The following is a 20,760-nucleotide window of genomic DNA, read 5'->3' as shown; positions in this document are numbered from 1 at the left end:
CTGTCCACTTAGGAAGCAACACTGTTTGACAATAAATTTCACATGCTGTTGTGCAAATGGAATAGACAACAGGTGGAAATTATAGGCAATTAGCAAGACACCCCCAATAAAGGAGTGGTTCTGCAGGTGGGGACCACAGACCACTTCTCAGTTCCTATGCTTCCTGGCTGATGTTTTGGTCACTTTTGAATGCTGGCGGTGCTTTCACTCTAGTGGTAGCATGAGACGGAGTCTACAACCCACACAAATGGCTCAGGTAGTGCAGCTCATCCAGGATGGCACATCAATGCGAGCTGTGGCAAGAAGGTTTGCTGTGTCTGTCAGCGTAGTGTCCAGAGCATGGAGGCGCTACCAGGAGACAGGCCAGTACATCAGGAGACGTGGAGGAGGCCGTAGGAGGGCAACAACCCAGCAGCAGGACCGTTACCTCCGCCTTTGTGCAACGAGGAGCAGGAGAAGCACTGCCAGAGCCCTGCAAAATGACCTCCAGCAGGCCACAAATGTGCATGTGTCTGCTCAAACGGTCAGAAACAGACTCCATGAGGGTGTTATGAGGGCCCGATGTCCACAGGTGGGGGTTGTGCTTACAGCCCAACACCGTGCAGGACGTTTGGCATTTGCCAGAGAACACCAAGATTGGCAAATTCGCCACTGGTGCCCTGTGCTCTTCACAGATGAAAGCAGGTTTACACTGAGCACGTGACAGACGTGACAGAGTCTGGAGATGCCGTGGAGAACGTTCTGCTGCCTGCAACATCCTCCAGCATGACCGGTTTGGCGGTGGGTCAGTCATGGTGTGGGGTGGCATTTCTTTGGGGGGCCGCACAGCCCTCCATGTGCTCGCCAGAGGTAGCCTGACTGCCATTAGGTACCGAGATGAGATCCTCAGACCCCTTGTGAGACCATATGCTGGTGCGGTTGGCCCTGGGTTCCTCCTAATGCAAGACAATGCTAGACCTCATGTGGCTGGAGTGTGTCAGCAGTTCCTGCAAGAGGAAGGCATTGATGCTATGGACTGGCCCGCCCGTTCCCCAGACCTGAATCCAATTGAGCACATCTGGGACATCATGTCTCGCTCCATCCACCAACGCCACGTTGCACCACAGACTGTCCAGGAGTTGGCGGATGCTTTAGTCCAGGTCTGGGAGGAGATCCCTCAGGAGACCATCCGCCACCTCATCAGGAGCATGCCCAGGCGTTGTAGGGAGGTCATACAGGCACGTGGAGGCCACACACACTACTGAGCCTCATTTTTACTTGTTTTAAGGACATTACATCAAAGTTGGATCAGCCTGTAGTGTGGTTTTTCACTTTAATTTTGAGTGTGACTCCAAATCCAGACCTCCATGGGTTGATAAATTGGATTTCCATTGATTATTTTTGTGTGATTTTGTTGTCAGCACATTCAACTATGTAAAGAAAAAAGTATTTTATAAGATTATTTCTTTCATTCAGATCTAGGATGTGTTGTTTAAGTGTTCCCTTTATTTTTTTGGAGCAGTATATTTGACAACTTTTACTTGACTACATTCCTGAAGAAAAGAATGTACTTTTTACTCCATACATTTTCCCCGACACCCAAAAGTACTAGTTACAATGCAAATTAAATACTGTAGTATTTATTATAGTTTAAAAATTGTATTGTTATTGCAGACAGCAATGTTTTTGCTGACATTTCTGTAGTATTTACTAAAGTATTCTACAGTATACAAAAAATCTATACTAAGTACTACACATGATCAAGGGATAGTACAGTGTGTAGTACAGTATTGTACAGTATACTACAGTTTACCACATAACTCTATAGTAAGTTGTAGTATTCTATAGTAAACTGTAGTTTTTTTATGTGGGGAGGAACACAGAGAGGGAAAGTGAAATAGATTTTCTAAGCAGTTTGCCATCCATTTAACCTGTTTGCCTTGTTATTCTTATCAGCTGATAAAGAGCAGAGAGAGATAGTTGTAGAGGGAAAGAGAAACTGGCAGAAGGAAGGAGACAGAAACTGATAGTGAAGAGAAGGGCTCTGCATGGTTGTCTTTCCTCAAATTGGGCTTGAAGAGCGCTAGTCTGAATATGAAACAACAAGAATGGTTCCCCCTTTCACCAAAAACCATTGCAGACAGACAGTAGACAGAGCAAAAAACCCAGACAAACACACGGACAAACAAATGGTGCAGCAGCCACAAATAGCAGGTGACAATGCCCTGTTGGGTGAGGTTTATGACCCCCCCATAAATATCTTTCCACCTTTCCTCTCCACTCTACAGAATGGACTCTTGGAAAGCCCTGTGTTACCGCAGGGAAAGTATGGTAACATCAAAAGGTTGGGGAATGGAACAATATTGCCCTTTCTCAACCAGTTGAAAGTATCCGTTGGTACTTAAAGATATGATGTCAGATCAGTTGTTGTCTGGGACATTATATCTGATGATAGGACGACTTACATTGTATCTTGGAAAATCTACACATTCTAGTTATCAGATTCACATGGAATTGTTGTGCAATTTAAATGTTTAAATATGAAACTATTTGTGAGAAGATGAAATGTGATTTTAGCTTCTAAATGTGAGAATTGTCTTCATAAGTAAACTTACGCTCATTCAGTGGCCAACCCGAAGTGAACAGGTTGGAGAGGGATGAAACACACCCTTCTCTTCCCCAGTACAAAAGCCCCGGTGACCCAATTCACGCTGGACTAAGCAAACCCCGGCGTGAGCTGTGGTTGTGAATGGTTGAACGACTACACTATCTAACGAAATTTACATGAGACCAGATCACGTGGAGGTGACGATCACCACGCTGGAATGGTGAATTTTGACTAGACCAGCCAGAATACAGCACAAGCTGATTATGGCAACTTGGTATGAACTTTGAACTATTATTCACTAAAGTAGAAGTGATCCATCCTAAACTTTGCGTTATCAGTTGCAATTGTAAACATATGTGGCCTAGGAAAGGACAGACTATCTCCTAAGAATGACAGGGTACTTTAACATATCCACTACAACACTATGACCAAAAAGATTCTTTAAAGGACAATGGCGATCTCTGCTGGATAAACCAGTCTTCCATCTTTGACCCATCTATCGAAGCGCAGCTCAGAGTAAATATATATCTTGCATTTTCCTTTTCCGAAATGGGCTGTTATTAGAATGGATAAGATTCTGTATTTATGGTAGCATAGCTTCTCAAGATCCGATAGAGACCCAATCCCTTTGTCCCCTTTGTCCCTCAGTCTTCCCGCTCTTTCATTCAAACCCAACCCCCTTCCTTTGTGTAACCAGACGTCATATCGGGTTAGCCCACTAGTCACCCACGTGGGTACCGGCTTCTCTAAACCAATGAGGAGGGGAGAGGCAGGACTTGCAGCGCGATCTGCGTCAGAAATAGAACTGACTTCTATTTTAGCCCTTGGCAACGCAGACGTTCGTTGGCGCGCGTGAGCTGTGTGGGTACAATAATTTAATAATATAGATTTCTAAATTTATTTTGCAGCGCTCGTACACGCGACACGAGTGGTGTAGTCAGCCTAACTTAGACATTTTGAGACATGGAACGATGCAGAGCAGCAGTTTCAAAATTTGATGTTTGGAGAAATGGAACGATACACCACTGGGCGATTGAGGTCCATATCAGGGGATATCTTTACATGACACATTTTTGATTTTTGTGGATATGCACCATATCCTGAGAAATTCAGAATCCAGATGTATTTTACACATATATGATATTGGGATTACTCCGAATATCACACATGGACATTTCCTATGGCCGGATATGGACTATGAGACATCCTATTTTCTCTCTTTAGGTTGACAAATACTGACTGTATATCACATATCTGTGTTTTCTCAGCACATTCAATATATTAAGCTATATTGATACCAGATATGCTTATCTTGGCTGAGATCAATATACGGATCTTGATATGCTTTTTGATATGCTGAAAATAAGGATGATATCTGATGCATTTCTTAGTTTTCAGCACATGCTCAATAATTTGAAAATGTTTATTTTATGCACAAATCATTTATGGATTCCCTCCTGATATCATACATGGTATGGTGTGATATTGACTCATTAGATATTCTGAGATAGGCCTATGTGGACATCTTATTTTCTCTATATGATGATAAATAGTGACAGTAGGCTTACATAGTATATTTTCTCTGCACATACAATGCATATGCTCTTGACTGAGGTCCATATCAGGATCTTGATATGCGAAATAAGGACAATTTCTGATGTTTATTTGAGTTGACATGCTCAATAATTTGATAAATATTAAATCATATCATTTTTTTAGACACTAGCTCTAATGTTTTATTCCCTCTGCATAAAGGTGTGCGCAAAACGCAAGCTAAAAGCACTGTAACTGGTAGCCTAGCAACAAGAATCAGATATTTTTTTATTTGGGCACCACAAATGAGTGTGTAAACGGTGTGGTAGAACTGACAACTGGAGAAACAAAGAAGTGAGAAGCTGTTCAGAAAATACCTAAAAGAAGTTAACGCTAGAGTGAGTAGCTAACTTGAGATGTTTTATTTATCTTAATAACTAGAATCAAGAATGTTATCCAATTTGGCCAAGCAGACAGTAGGGCTAGCTAGCTAGCTAGCTATCTAGGCTTGATATGGGGTAAAAGCTTACTGGTAGCCTAGCTAGCTAACAAATAATGAAATTGCCTTCCCTTCAGGGAAAAACATTTTTACTTTTTAAGGTGACAGCTAATGTTTAAAAAAATGTGCGTGTATTTTGTATTACTGGTTAGGTAGGCTAGGCTAGGTAGGTAACTAACTTAGAAAGCTAACTAGCTACTTGGCTAGCTAACTTTCTCAAGTTTTTCTAACCTGGCCTCCTGGAAACAACTAAAGAGTTCAGGGCAGACTGGGATCTCCAACGCCAGGCTAGACCACTGATTGGCTGACCAGGTCAGCTGACTCTTTTCCGTGGCAACCTGGAACATAATACATAGGTGTGAAGTGACCTTCTGCAGCAGGACTCAGGCTGAGGTTGGTGGTTGGTAGCCTACCTCAGCTGTAAGAAGTCACAAAGTTTGTCTCTAAGTTCCAGGGCCAGAGAGAAGGTTTGAGAGAGGGTTCTGAGAAGTACTTATGGGCAACTGTAAGGTTTTTCTACAGCTGCCCCAAAATGTATGTTGTACATTTTGCCTCAGTGAAACCATCTTGCGAGGGACAGTGAAGGATAAGGTGCTCACAGTGTCTCTGAGGCTGGGCTGTCCAGCAGCAGTCGGTGTCCAGGCTGGTGGAGGAGGCCATTCCAACAAGTCAGGCCAGGCATCCTCGGCCGTAACAGGGCGAGAGTACTGGTTAGGTGGAGGCTCTCCCACGGGGGGCTGGATGTTCACCCAGGTCCGGAGCCTGAGGCAGGCTCAGACCTGATTCAGGCGGTGGACCAAGGACTGGAACTGGATCGGATGGTGTCGCAGGGGCAGGACTGGTCATCAGACCCAGTTATGGTTGTGGGTCTAGCAGTAATGTGTCCTAAGGGGCCGGTGAAGGCGATGGACCAAGGACTGATGCTGGGTCAGCTGATGAGACATTGACCCCATGGTTTCCTGGTAGGCTCTCCTCGTGCAGGTTTGTGTCCAAACAAAGGCATGGGCCTGAAAGCCGACTACTCCTATGTGCAGCGTGACCTAAAACTACTATTTTGTTGTTGTTCTCTCCCCAGGGTTTACTAACTTCACTGACCCTGAAGAAGGATCAGTTCATGTGTTTTTGTGCCTCGGATTGTACGCAGAGTCTCATGTGTGCACTTGTGTAGGATAGACTATTGCGCAACACCTAACTCTATTCCTATTAATTATTCTGCATATATTGACAACAAATTATATAGCCTAGTGGGCTTATACACAATATGATTTGGTAATGAAATAACATGACAAATACATTTTGTTTTACATGTTTCACAGGCAATTTTTAACAACACAAGGGGCTTGAAGAAGCCTACTTGAACTTGAATTTGGAGCTCTGGAATAGGCCTACCTATTTGGTGCTTGAAAAGTTATCGTAATTGTTTTAATTAAGTTCTCCTGTTCCCTTCTAATTTATCTGCGATTTCTTTTTCGATCCGTTTTTGTGAGAGATATGGACAATGTGGCCACTTTTGTTTGTTTCCTACAGCTTCAATTAAAGGGTGTTGCAATTCTGTTGCTGTAAAACCACGTGTGGTTATTATGGGGGTAAGCGGTTATCTAATGTTGGCTTCAACTTGGCTTTCCATACGAATCCTTCCATTAAAAAAGGAACCTGATTTTTGGTCACTTTCTCATTATAAAAACAGCGATGGTGAGATTCAAATGGTGATATTAATGCTACCACTGTTCATGGATTTATTATGTGTCCCTGTGTCGGCCACATAGGCTACAGAAAAATCGCCGTGCATTTATCCAATTTATTTAGTCAGGCAAGTCCACATTATTCTCACACATTTTAGAATGTAATAATAATTATATAAATTATACAATTGTATAACATTGAGGTCCTTGAAAATTACAATTAGGTACTTGAAAAAGTCCCTGAAAGTCCTTGAATTAGACTTGCCAATGTCTGTATGAACCCTGCTTAAAGGATGTATAGTCCTAGACCTATGTTGTTGTATAGCTGGAGTTATGGGCCAATTTGCATATATTCACTTTTATTCCTCTAAGTACACGTGGAACTACATGAAAATACTTTTGATTTTTGTTTCAAACCATTTAAAAAAATGTATCCCAATGTCACACATTGGCCCCATTACTTAATAAAGAAAGACCCATATTATACAGTATACTGTCCACAGCAGCACGTGTATGGGAGTGAAAGGTGAGAGCAGACATAACCCATGCCTTATTACCACTAGCGATCCTACACACACGAAAACGTCACTGCACAGCTATTTCCAGGTCTCTCCAGAGATGTTCGATCGGGTTCAAGTCCGGGCTCTAGCTGGGCCACTCAAGGACATTCAGAGACTTGTCCCGAAGCCATTCCTGCTTTGTCTTGGCTGTGTGCTTAGGATTGTTGTTCTGTTGGAAAGTGAACCTTCACTTCAGTCTGAGGTCCTGAGCGCTCTGGAGCAGGTTTTCATCAAGGATCTCTCTGTACTTTGCTCTGTTCATCTTTTCCTCAGTCCTGACTAGTCTCCCAGTCCCTGCTGCTGAAAAACATTCCCACAGCATGATGCTGCCACCACCATGCTTCACCGTAGGGATGGTGCTAGGTTTCCTCCAGATGTGAATCTTGGCATTCAGGCTAAATAGTTGGTTTCATCAGGACAGAGAACCTTGTTTCTCATGGTCTGAGAGTCTTTAGGTGCCTTTCAGCAAACTCCAAACGGGCTGTCCTGTGCCATTTACTGAGGAGTGGGTTCAGTCTGGCCACTCTACCATAAAGGCCTGATTAGTGGAGTGCTGTAGAGATAGTTGTCCTTTTGGAAAGTTCTCCCATCTCCAGGAACTCTATCGGGTTCTTGGTCACCCTCCTCACCAAGGCCCTTCTCCACCGATTGCTCAGTTTGGCCGGGCGGCCAGTTCTAGGAAGAGTCTTGGTGGTTCCAAACTTCTTACATTTAAGAATGATGGAGGCCACTGTGTTCCAGGGGACCTTCAATACTGCAGAATTTTTTTGGTACCCTTCCCCAGATCTTTGCCTCGACACAATCCTATGTCGGAGCTCTACGGACAATTCCTGGTTTCTGCTCTGACATGCACTGTTAACTGTGGGACCTTACATAGAAAGATGTGTGCCTTTCCAAATCATGTCCAATCAATTGAATTTACCACAGGTGGACTCCAATCAAGTTGTATATACATCTTAAGGATTATCAATGGAAACAGGATGCACCTGAGCTCAATTTTGAGTCTCATAGCAAAGGGTCTGAATACTTATGTAAATAATGTATTTCTGTTTTAAATGTAATACATTTAAAAACAAATCTTAAAACCTGTTTTCACTTTGTCATTATGGGGTATTGTGTGTAGATTGATGATACTTTTTAAAATGTATTTAATCGATTTTAGAATAAGGCTGTAATGTAACAAAATGTGGAATATGTGAAGGGGTCTGAATACTTTCTGAAGGCACTGTAAGTCAAGCATACAATGTAATACATTACAAAACAATACAATGCACTTCAAAAGTGTTTGCTTTTGAAATGTGTTTTATGTGTGATGCACAAACGCTTAGGTGTTTATATTTTAGTAGTGGTATTTGAACGAATTGCAAAAATCACTGAAGTTGGAGACTTATATCTCCCTCACTAATTTTAAGCGTCAGCAGTCAGAGCAACTTACCGATCGCTGCAGCTGTACACAGCCCATCTGTAAATAGCCCATCCAACTTGTTCACTTCATTTGCACACACTGTATACAGATATTTCTATTGTGTTATTGACTGTACGTTTGTTTATCCAATGTGTAACTCTGTGTTGTTGTTTTTGTCACACTGCTTTGCTTTATCTTGGCCAGGTCGCAGTTGTAAATGAGAACTTGTTCTCAACTGGCCTACCTGGTTAAATAAAATAAAATAAATAAATGTGTGTGTGGGACAGGTTTGTCCAAGTTTCTGAGCCCTTGGATCACTGTCTTCGTTCTGTCATGTTACATCTCCATGGGTGTGGACTATTTCAGTGACCAGAGCTCTGGTCAAAAGTAGTGCACTAGGCCTATATAGGGAATGGAGAGACTTTGGGACACACCCTCAGTCTATCATCCTTTTAATTCCCCATGTCTCTCTGCCTTTAATCTAATATTGTGCACGTATGCATGACCACACAAATACAAATTCAGGTCCCAATAGTTTATATATAACCCCCCCAGGGCCCCCTGTCCACTTGACACAATGTCACACACCTAGGCACTGCCAAGCCCCCGTCAACCACACACATGATGATTACGCAATACAACCTGCATCCTTATTGACGAACCCCCAAGCTGGGATGTCGGGCAGGGGGGCTCAGTGTGTTTGATTACACAAGGTCATACAATCAGGACCCCAGCTCTAGGGTGAGTGGAGGGGTTCGGACTCTGAGTTGGACCCCTTCCATACAGTACTACGCATACACACACTTCCCCCCACACACATAAACATACACACACCCCACTCTACACGTAAACATAGTTACACAAATACACACCTCGAGCTCTGTGCCCCGCCTGCCTGCTCCACATAGCAGCTGGCCATGAGGTATTCACATGCCTCTCAGTTACAGGGGGTCAGAGAGCAAAAAGAGGGGGGGGGTCTGTCTGTCTGGGAGGGGCTGACCGTATATATCATCCTAAAAGGGGATGTTCCTTCCCTAATTCATCACTGCCCTTTATATCACCGCTTCTCCATATCACTGTATTGAGTAAATCTGCCTGGATCGCTATCCTTCTTGCATCTTCACCTGTTGCATCTCATCTACCGGTGTCTCCTTCTCATCTTCTTACATCCTCCAAATCAGCTGTATTCAATCTCAGTAGGTTCTCCTGTAGAGCCCAGAACAATGAAGAGTCTGTGTGGGGAGAGCGCTCACAGCCTACACACAGTTCAACTAGCTCCCAGCACCTCCACTACTTAGCCCTCACACAGAGATACAGAGACACAGATGCATAGGAACTCACATGCTGCCCACATGCGTCGCAAACAATGAAAAACAGACACACACATTCTCTACACAAACAGCTAAAAACAGATGGAACTATAATAAGGTACCACACTCAGAGTCCACATTCACACCACACACACGTGCACACACACACGCACGCACACACACCTTACAAAAAAACATGTCAAATTTTCATATTTTCACATTTACAGTTCACATATTAACACCACATTTTCACATGTATTACATTTACAGTTCACATGTGAGGAGAATAATATGTTTTCACCTCGTGAATTTCGGTTTGTGGTCGGATATATTGTTTCACATATGAAAATCTCAAAACATGTATATGTTAAAATCACATTTTCCATTTCACATGTTAAAAAAACTCCACGTGAAAATCTGAATTTCACATGGGAAAACTGCAATCTGTTTTACTTCATTTTTACCAGCATGTCACTTGTGCGACTAGAGGCGACAAAACTGTACTTCACACACACAAATTCATGCAAGGCTCTCCCTCGCCTTCCCTTTGGCAAATCTGACCATAATTATATCCTACCGATTCCTGCTTATACAGTGAGGGAAAAAAGTATTTGATTCCCTGCTGATTTTGTACGTTTGCCCACTGACAAAGAAATGATCAGTCTATAATTTGAATGGTTGGTTTATTTGAACAGTGAGAGACAGAATAACAACAAAAAAATCCAGAAAAACGTATGTCAAAAATGTTATAAATTAATTTGCATTTTAATGAGGGAAATAAGTATTTGACCCCCTCTCAATCAGAAAGATTTCTGGCTCCCAGGTGTCTTTTATACAGGTAACGAGCTGAGATTAGGAGCGCACTCTTAAAGGGAGTGCTCCTAATCTCAGTTTGTTACCTGTATAAAAGACACCTGTCCACAGAAGCAATCAATCAATCAGATTCCAAACTCTCCACCATGGCCAAGACCAAAGAGCTCTCCAAGGATATCAGGGACAAGATTGTAGACCTACACAAGGCTGGAATGGGCTACAAGACCATCGCCAAGCAGCTTGGTGAGAAGGTGACAACAGTTGGTGCGATTATTCGCAAATGGAAGATGGCATTGAGGAGTTTACCGCATCAGTCACCGGCTTCATTAATAAGTGCATCGACGACGTCGTCCCCACAGTGGCCGTTTGTACATATCCCAACAAGAAGCCATGGATTACAGGCAACATCTGCAGCTAAAGGCTAGAGCTTCTGCTTTCAAGGAGCTGAACACTAATCTGGACGCTTATAAGAATCCTGCTATGACCTCCAATGAACCATCAAGCAGGCAAAGCGTCAATACAGGACTAAGATCGAATCCTACTACGCCAGTTCTGACCCGCGTCGGATTTATCAGGGGTTGCAAACTATCATGGATTACAAAGGGAAACCCAGCCGCAAGCTGCCCAGTGACACAATCCTACCAGACAAGCTAAATGAGAGCACCAGCTCTTCTGGATGACTGTGTGATCTTGCTCTCAGTATCCAATGTGAGTAAGACCTTTAAACAGGTTAACATTCACAAGGCCGTAAGGCCGGACGCAATACCTATAACGCGTACTCAGAGCTGGCAAGTGTCTTCACTGACATTTTCAACCTCTCTCTGAACCTGTCTGTAATGCCTACAGCTGTAGTCGGAAGTTTTCATACATTTAGGTTGGAGTCATTAAAACTTGTTTTTCAACCACTCCACAAATTTCTTGTAAACAAACTATAGTTTTGGCAAGTCAGTTAGGACATCTACTTTATGCATAACACAAGTAATTTTTCCAACAATTGTTTACAGACAAATTATTTCACTTATAATTCACTGTATCACAATTCCAGTGGGTCAGAAGTTTACATACACAAAGATGAAGCTTTAGAAGCTTCTAATAGGCTAATTGGCATCATTTGAGTCAATTGGAGGTTTACCTGTGGATGTATTTCAAGGCCTACCTTCAAACTCAGTGCCTCTTTGCTTGACAACATGGGAAAATCAAACTAAATCAGCCAAGACCTCAGATTTTTTTTTTAGACCTCCACAAGTCTGCTTCATCCTTGGGAGCAATTGCCAAACTCCTGAAAGTACCATGTTCATCTGTACAAACAATAGTACGCAAGTATAAACACTGTGGGACCACGCAACCGTCATACTGCTCAGGAAGGAGACGCGTTCTGTCTCCTAGAGATGAATATACTTTGGTGGTACAAAAGTATCTATATCCACAGGTAAACGAGTTCTATATCGACATAACCTGAAAGGCCGCTCAGCACGGAAGAAGCCACTGCTCCAAAACCGCCATAAAAAAGCCATACTACGGTTTGCAACTGCACATGGGGAAAAAGATCGTACTTTTTGGAGAAATGTCCTCTGGTCTGATGAAACAAAAATTGAACTGTTTGGCAAAAATGACCATCGTCATGTTTGGAGGAAAAAGGGAGACGCTTGCAAGCCGAAGACCACCATCCTAACCGTGAAGCACGTGGGTGGCAGCATCTTGTTGTGGGGGTGCTTTGCTGCAGGAGGGACTGGTGCATGTCACAAAATAGATGGCATCATGAGGAAGGAAAATTATGTGGATATATTGAAGCAACATCTCAAGATATCAGTCAGGAAGTGTCACGTCCTGACCGTAGTAAGAGGTTATTTTCTATGCTAGAGTAGGTCAGGTCGTGACAGGGGGTGTTTTGCGTTGTTCTATGTTTTCTATTTCTATGTTTAAGTTCTAAGTTTTACATTTCTATGTTGTTGTTTTTTGGGTTGATCTCCAATTGGAGGCAGCTGGTCCTCGTTGTCTCTGGTTGGAGATCATATTTAAGTAGGGGTTTTTCTTCCTGTTTTTTTGTGGGTAGTTGTTTTCTGTTTCGTGAATGTAACCTGACAGAACTGTTGGCTGTCGTTTTGTTTCTTTTGTCAAAATGTTTGTTTTCATTAAAATACAATTATGAGCACTCAACACGCTGCACCTTGGTCCCCTCTATACGACGCCCGTTACAGGAAGTTAAAGCTTGGGCGCAAATGGGTCTTCCAAATAGACAATGACACCAAGCATACTTGTGGAAGGCTACCCGAAACGTTTGACCCAAGTTAAACAATTTAAAGGCAATGCTACCAAATACTAATTAAGTGTATGTAAACTTCTGACCCACTGGGAATGTGATGAAAGAAATAAAAGCTGAAATAAATAATTCTCTCTACTGTTATTCTGACATTTCACATTCTCAAAATAAAGTGGTGGTCCTAACTGACCTAAGACAGGGAATTTTTACTAGGATTAAATATCAGGAATTGTGAAAAACTGAGTTTAAATGTATTTGGCTAAGGTGTATGTAAACTTCCGACTTCAACTGTACATGTTTCAAGCAGACCATCATAGTCCCTGTGCCCAAGAACGCCAAGGTAACCTGTCTAAATGAATATTGCCCTGTAGCACTCACAACTGTAGCCATGAAATTCGTTGAAAGGCTGGTCGTGGCTCACATCAACACCATCATCCCAGATACCCTGGACCCACTCCAATTCGCTTACCGCCCCAACAGATCCACAGAGAACATAATCTCTGTTGCACTCCACACTGCCTTCTCCTACCTGGACAAGAGGAACACTGTTCACTGACTACAGCTCAGCGTTCACACCATCATTATGTTTGCTGAAGACACGATGGTGGTAGGCCTGATCACCGACGACGATGAGACAGTCTATAGGGAGGAGGTCAGTGACCTGACAGTGTGGTGCCAGGACAACAACCTCTCCCTCAACATCATCAAGACAAAGGAGCTGATCGTGGACTACAGGAAACAGAGGGCCGAGCACGGCCACTTCGACAGGGCCATAGTGGTGCACGTCAAGAGCTTCAAGTTCCTCGGTGTCCACATCATTAAGGAATTAACATGATCCGCACACACCAACACAGTTGTGAAGAAAGCACGACAATGCCTCTTCCCCCTCTGGATGCTGAAAAGATTTGTCATGGTACCTCAGATCCTCAAAAGGTTATACCATTGACAGTATCTTGACTGGCTGCATCACCACGTGGTATGGCATCTGCTTGGCATCCGACTGCAAGCGCTACCTATATGTACATATCTACCTCAATTACCTCGTAACCCTGAATATCGTCTCAGTACTGGTACCCTGTGTGTAGCCAAGTTATTGTTACTCATTGTGTATTTATTCCTCATGTTATTTTTCTATTATTTTTTTCATTTTTTTCTCTCTGCATACTTACGGGCCGTAAGTAAGCATTTTACTGTTAGTCTACACCTGTTGTTTACGAAGCATGTAACTGATTCAAATCATAATAAAATTGTATCTATCACAATCAAAAAAATCTCAATCGCAGGTTCATATGTAAGAAAACTCCATATGTAAATATCTAATTAGCAGTTTCATATGTGAAAAACTCTCACGTGATTGTTTTTCACATGTGAACTTGCAATTCCACATGGAAAATCTAATTTTCAGTTTCACAAGTAAGAAAACTTCCCATATACCCCAATGTTTGTTAACAAAGTACATCTAATCAAACACTGTATAGCCTAAAAACATGGTTACAAATATAATTTGGATATCATAAATGGTCAGTCCTTGAATCCATAGCGTACTTTATAGATTTGAGAGTGGTTGCATTTCTCCAGCCCCATCTCTTAGATTTTTACTGAAACTGTGGCGGGGAAGACACTTTGTTAATGTTTCAATTAAGGATAGCTGCTTTAAACACGTTTAGTAATAGTGTTATTATATGGTGCAATACTCTAGTGAGTAAGTTACTTTTGTGCCATTAATATCAAGCAAAACATCTGAAGTTGAGTACTAAATTGTTAAGACTACAAACAAGAATGATATTGAAATTAAAACATAAACCCAAAAGTATTGATAGCAAAACAAAATATTGCAAGGAAATAATTGTTCCATGCGAGAACAAATGAATTGTAGATGGATGCAAAAATTGTTTTTTTTCAGTGATTTTTTTCTTTTTCTTTTTATGATAATGCAATTAAATAAAATGCCTCCCTCTTTCCTGCAATTTTCCTGTCTTTGGTTGTTACCCTGGCCTTTGCGTTTGCTGCCTTTTTTCCAGTTGCAAGTTTCAACATATTCATTTGAGCAACATAACACCTTGCATCCCACTGCTGATTTGCCTTTGAAGCTAAGAAGGGGTGGTCCTGGTCAGCCCTGGATGGGAAACCAAACGTAGCTGGAAGTGATGCAAAATAAGTGTGAGGTAAAAATAAGTCACGTGGGGGGCAAAACATTTACGAGGGAAAAACCCATGTGAAAAATGTACATGTGAAACATCACACGTGTCTAAAAACCACATGTGAAAAAAATAGAATATTTCAAACAGGGATGATCCCAAAGTGTCTCCCCACGCTCATTGCTATGCAAATCCTCTGGTGGACTACATACCTTGTGGTAAATGAACTGGACCTTCTGTTCCTTCTTTCACTCTGAGCCCAGTCGGAACCACTCTGTATCTCTTTTATCTCCTCTTTAACTCTGCGTGTGGTCTGCAAGAAAGGACAGAACACTCAACACATTAGCTCTGTGGTTAATGTGGTGTGACATGAATTTTTGTACCCTGTCAAACAAACGTTTCACCTACTAAATTACATTATTTACAGTGTGATTGTTTTTGTGGTTTTAATAAACAGCATTGAGAAGAATGCAACACTTTTTTTCTTAATTTGTACTGCATGCTTTAGAAGCTGGATGGGTGTAGGGGAGAGGAGGGGGAGAGCCTTGGAGAGAGAAGGAAAGAGAAAAACAAACTTTTTCTAACCTGAAAGCTTCTTCTCTGTCTTTCCTCTCTAAGAAACTTGAGCTCTATCTCTGGTATTTTTCCCAAGGGGTTGTCTCCAGACCTGGGGCTCAAAGACTGAGCTTGTGTGAGACGGCACAGGCTCTGATCTACAAAGATAGCCTACACAGATTTATACAGAGGAGAGACATAAAGCAAACACTTGCCGGTCACCCAGCCGACAGTTTATAAGGGTCAAATCTAGTTATCAAGCTTTGAAATCGAACATTGCATATGTGACTATTGATGTGTTCTATGTATTACCTATATGCATTCCATACGCATAGGCCTACATATGGTAGAAAGTCCTAGCAGGTCTAGCCACCATATTTCTATGCGCTGTAGCTCTCTCAAGCAGCCCTCTGCACATTAATGAGCTCCATATGACCCAGAGTGCCAGAGTGAGAGAGTTATGAAAACAGTAAACCTCCTACAAGGCACGTGTATTACAGGATGTCACATGGAGCTCAAACACAGGGCTACTGCTGACAAAAACCAAAGACCCTACAGTATTGCAAAACTTTCAAAGTTGAAAAGCACTACCAGGTACACACACACACGCACACACGCACGCACGCACACACACACACACACACACACAGACGCACACACACACACACAACCCACAGAACCGGTCCAAAGAAAACAAGGGAGAGAAAGAAAAACACTAGACAGAGAGACATTAGGGAGTTCTATCAGCTCACATGGAAATACTCAACTGCAGTACTTGAAGGCTGAGGCTGCATTAACACATTGTAAACACAGCCAGGGCCAGGACATACAGTGCCTTCAGAAAGTATACACATTTTCCACATTTGATTGTGTTTCAGCATGAATTTAAAATGGAGTAAATAGAGATTTTGTGTCACTGATCTTCACAGAATACCAGGAGTAAAAATGTGCTTAACAAGTCACATAATAAGTTGCATGGACTCACTCAGTGTGCAATAATAGTGTTTAACATGATTTTTAAATGACTTGCCCATCTCTGTACCCCACACACACACGTATCTGTAAGGTCCTTCAGTTGAGCAGTGAATTTAAAGCACAGATTCAACCACAAAGACCAGAGAGGTTTTCCAATGGTTCGCAAAGAAGGGCACCTATTGATAGAATGTTTTAAACAAACAGACATTGAATATCCATTTGAGCATTGTGCAGTTATTACTTACACTTTGGATGGTGTATCAATACACCAAGTTACTAAAAGATACAGGCGTCCTTCCTAAGTCAGTTGTCGAAGAGGAAGGAAACCGCTCAGGGATTTTACCATGAGGCCAATGGTGATTTTTAAACAGTTACAGAGTTTATAAGCATTAAACTTTCAAATAGCTTTTTGTTGACTGTTGCTGGGTGCCATCGTCCTCTATCAGCAACGGCCTGTACCCTACCTGCACTAAGCTCTCTTCTGGCCCCTTATACTAAGTCTGAATTTGTCCTGCTAAGTGACCTAAACTGGGACATGCTTAAACCACCTGACCAAGTCCTAAAGCAATGCGACTCCCTAAATCTTTCTCAGATTATTACCAATCCCACAAGGTATGACTCCAAACACCCAGAAAAGGCTACTCTCCTCGATGTTATCCTCACAAATAATCCTGATAGGTATCAGTCTGGTGTTTTCTGTAATGACCTTAGTGATCACTGTTTTACAGCCTGTGATCGTAATGGCTGCTCAGTGAAACGACCTGTCCTGATTTGTCATAGACAGTTGCTAAAAAACTTTAATGAGCAAGCCTTCCTTCATGAACTGGCCTCTGTTAAATGGTATAGAATCAGCTTGATCCCCTCTGTCGAAGACGCTTGGACCTTCTTTTTTTATATTTTCAGTGGTATTGTTAACAAACACACCCCCATAAAGACAATGAGAATTAAAAACAGGTTTAGCCCCTGGTTCGACCGTGATCTTGCAGAGTTACTCCACCTCACTAGCTCCCGTTCAGGCAAATGAGAAATAAGTGCACTCAGGCTATGCGGAAGGCCAAAGTTAGTTACTTTAAGGAGCAGTTCTCTCTCTGTGGCGTTCTGGGAAACGGTTAAAGACCTGGAGAATTAACCCTCCTCCTCACAGCTGCCCATGTCCCTTCATTTTGATGATGTGGTTGTTACTGACAAGAAGCACATGGCTGAGCTCTTTAATCACCACTTCATTGAGTCAGGATTCCTATTTGACTCAGCCATGCCTCCTTGCCCGTCCAACATTTCCTCATCTCCCACCCCTTCTAATGCGACTATCTCCGATGCTTCTCCCTCTTTTTCCCCTGCCCCACTACAAAGTTTCTCCCTGCAGGCAGTCACTGAGTCCAAGGTGCTAAAGGAGCTCCTTAAACTTGACCCCAAAAAACCATATGGGTCAGATGTTTTAGACCCTCGCTTCTTTAAGGTTGCTGCTCTTTGAAGAAATGAACATTTTGTCCTGAATACAAATCATTATGTTTGGGGCAAATCCAAAAACACATCACTGAGTACCACTCTTCATATTTCAAAGCATGGTGGTGGCTGAATCATGTGATGGGTATGCTTGTCATCGGCAAGGAATATGGAGTTTTTTGGGATAGACCTCAGCACAGGCAAAATCCTATAGGAAAACTTGGTTCAGTCTGCTTTCCAACATACACTGGGAGACAAATTCACCTTTCAGCAGGACAATAACCTATAACACAAAGCCAAATATACACCAGAGTTGCTTACCACGTTGAGTGTGAGTTATAGTTTTGACTTAAATCGGCTTGAAAATCTACGGCAAGACTTAAAAATGGCTGTCGAGCAATGATCAACAACCAACTTGACAGAGAATAATGGGCAGATATTGTAGAATGCAGGTGTGCACGCTCTTAAATACTTTTATTTTTAAATTTAACTAGACAAGTCAGTTAAGAACAAATTCTTATTGACAATGACAGCCTAAACCGGCCAAACCTTGACAACGCTGGGCCAATTGTGCGCCTCCCTATGAGACTGCCTTAGACCGCTGTGCCAGTCAGGAGCCCCAGAAAGACTCACAGCTACAATCACAGCTAAATGTGATTCTAATATGCATTGACCCAGTGAGTTGAATACTTATCTAATCAAGATATATTAGCCTTTTATCCCCCCCACACAATTTTTCTTCCACTTTGACAGAGTATTTTATATAGATAGTTGGCAAAAAAATGTACAATTAAATCAATTTTAATCTCACTTTGTAACACAACAAAATGTGGAAAAGTCAAGGAGTGTGAATACTTTCTGAAGGCACTGTATACACTACATGACCAAAAGTAGGTGGGCACCTGCTCATCGAACATCTCATTCCAAAATCATGGGCATTAATATGGAGTTTGTCCCCCCTTTGTTGCTATAAGAGCCTCCACTCTTCTGGAAAGACTTTCCACTAGATATTGGAACATTGCTGGGGGGACTTGCTTCCATTCAGCCACAAGAGCATTAGTGAGGTTGAGCACTGATGTTGGCTGATTAGGCCTGACTCGCAGTCTGCATTCCAATTCATCCCAAAGGTGTTCGATGGGGTTGAGGTCAGGGCTCTGTGCAGGCCAGTCAAGTTCTTCTACACTGATCTCAACAAACCATTTCTGTATGGACCTCATTGTTTCCACAAAGTTGGAAGCACAGAATAATCTAGAATGTCATTGTAGGCTGTAGCGTTAAGATTTCCCTTCACTGGAAATAAGGGGTCTAGCCTGAACCATGAAAAACAGCCCCAGACCATTATTCCTCCTCCACCAAACTTTACAGTTGGCACTATGCATTGGGGCAGGTAGTGTTCTCCTGGCATCCACCAAACCCAGATTTGTCTGTCGGACTGCCAGATGGTGAAGCGTGATTCATCACTCCAGGGTCAAATGGCGACAAGCTTTACACCCCTACAGCCGACACTTGGCATTGCGCATAGTAATTTTAAGCTTGTGTACGGCAGCTCGGCCATGAAAACCCATTTCATGAAGCTCCCGATGAGCCGTTCTTGTGCTGACGTTGCTCCCAGAGGGAGTTTGGAACTCGGTAGTGAGTGTTGCAACCGACAGACAATTCTTACTTCATGCAGGGCAGAAATTTGACTAACTGACTTGTTGGAAAGGTGGCAACCTATGACGGTGCCACGTTGAAAGTTACTAAACTCTTCAGTAAGGCCATTCTACTGCCACTGTTTGACTATGGTGATTGCATGGCTGTGTGCTAAATTTTATATACCTGTCATAAACAGGTGTGGCTGAAATAGCCGAATCCACTCATTTTTGTGCATATAGTGTATAGCACTGTCAATATCACAGCCCTAGGAAAACCTTACCCTAGAAAGATCACATGTTAGCATGGTGTGTGTGTGTGACTACCATACACTGTTTTGATGTGTTAAGTTGTTGGACTGGATTCACTTCTGAAAAGTGCAAGCTAAGTCCTGTTTGGTTGCAAAGGTCATGAGCACAGAGTGTCCTGATTCTGTCCTGTGGCCACACTCATTCTGAATGACTTTCTCTCTTTCCCTCTCACAGACACACACACTCTTCTGTTCTGCCTCCAGGAAAATGGAGTAAACATAGTCTGTTAGCCACAGTCAACGGCAGAAATCCTCCCTGTGGTTGGCTGGAGAGAAGCATACGAAGTATGTTGTTGTGTTATCTGTTATTCCAGTTCCCTTGCATATCTCTCTGTGTGTGTTCTCCTGAATTTAGCAATGCTCCAATAAAGCCAATCATCCAATACACCCCATGACATTGCATGAGTTAGTCCATTCACATAGAGTACACTTAATCAGGGATTGCATGCAGCTATACAAACACACACAAACACTCACCTACATAGTCTACAGCTGCTCGCATTGCCACCAAAACCCACTACACCATTTCCACAAAAACATACTCCCTCACACATTCAATTCCTCAATGGTACTGGCTAGAGTTGAAAATGAAGCAAAGCAGTGTGGGAGGGTATTACCTTAGAGTAGCCTAGTAGATTGATTTATTAAGCCATTTAGTAGGACAAATGGGACATTCTGAAGTAACGGAGTAGGAGTCTGAAGCAAACCTGTTAGATGACTGAAGGGAATTATTTAGAAGTGTGTGGGGGTATAAGAGCAGTAGATTGACTAATTGAGTCAATAATTCGACAAATTCTGAAGTAACAGAGTAGGACAGAGGGGAGTATGAATGGGAGTATGTGTGTTAACAGTTGGACTGTTATTAACAAATCAGTGCAGTGTGTCGTGACGTGACTATCATTAATGTGATGACGGTTATTTTATCAAATCAATTAACTATGTTTAATTATTACGTGATTAAATTAATCATGTAACAATTAACTCATTAGCAATCTTGGGGCACCATGGAAAAAGTTTGTTATATGAGATGCCATTTCCCAAATTAAGAATATATCAGA

At 42.3% G+C, this 20,760-nt stretch overlaps 1 long non-coding RNA gene across 1 annotated transcript in view; it reads right to left on the bottom strand.

Moving 5' to 3' along the window:
• Positions 1-7,955: 7,955 nt before the first annotated feature.
• Positions 7,956-20,760, bottom strand: part of LOC123725544 (uncharacterized) — a 48,933-nt gene continuing 36,128 nt past the window's right edge. The window contains exons 2-3 of the long non-coding RNA XR_006758058.1: positions 15,000-15,100; positions 7,956-9,472 (exon numbers count right to left, since the gene is read on the bottom strand). This is a non-coding gene — a long non-coding RNA (uncharacterized lncRNA). The remainder of the gene's footprint in view (positions 9,473-14,999; positions 15,101-20,760) is intronic.

This window comes from Salmo salar, chromosome ssa12 (assembly GCF_905237065.1).
Source record: "Salmo salar chromosome ssa12, Ssal_v3.1, whole genome shotgun sequence".
NCBI classification, from domain to species: Eukaryota; Metazoa; Chordata; class Actinopteri; order Salmoniformes; family Salmonidae; genus Salmo; species Salmo salar.
This window is presented reverse-complemented; position numbering and strand designations above follow the sequence as displayed.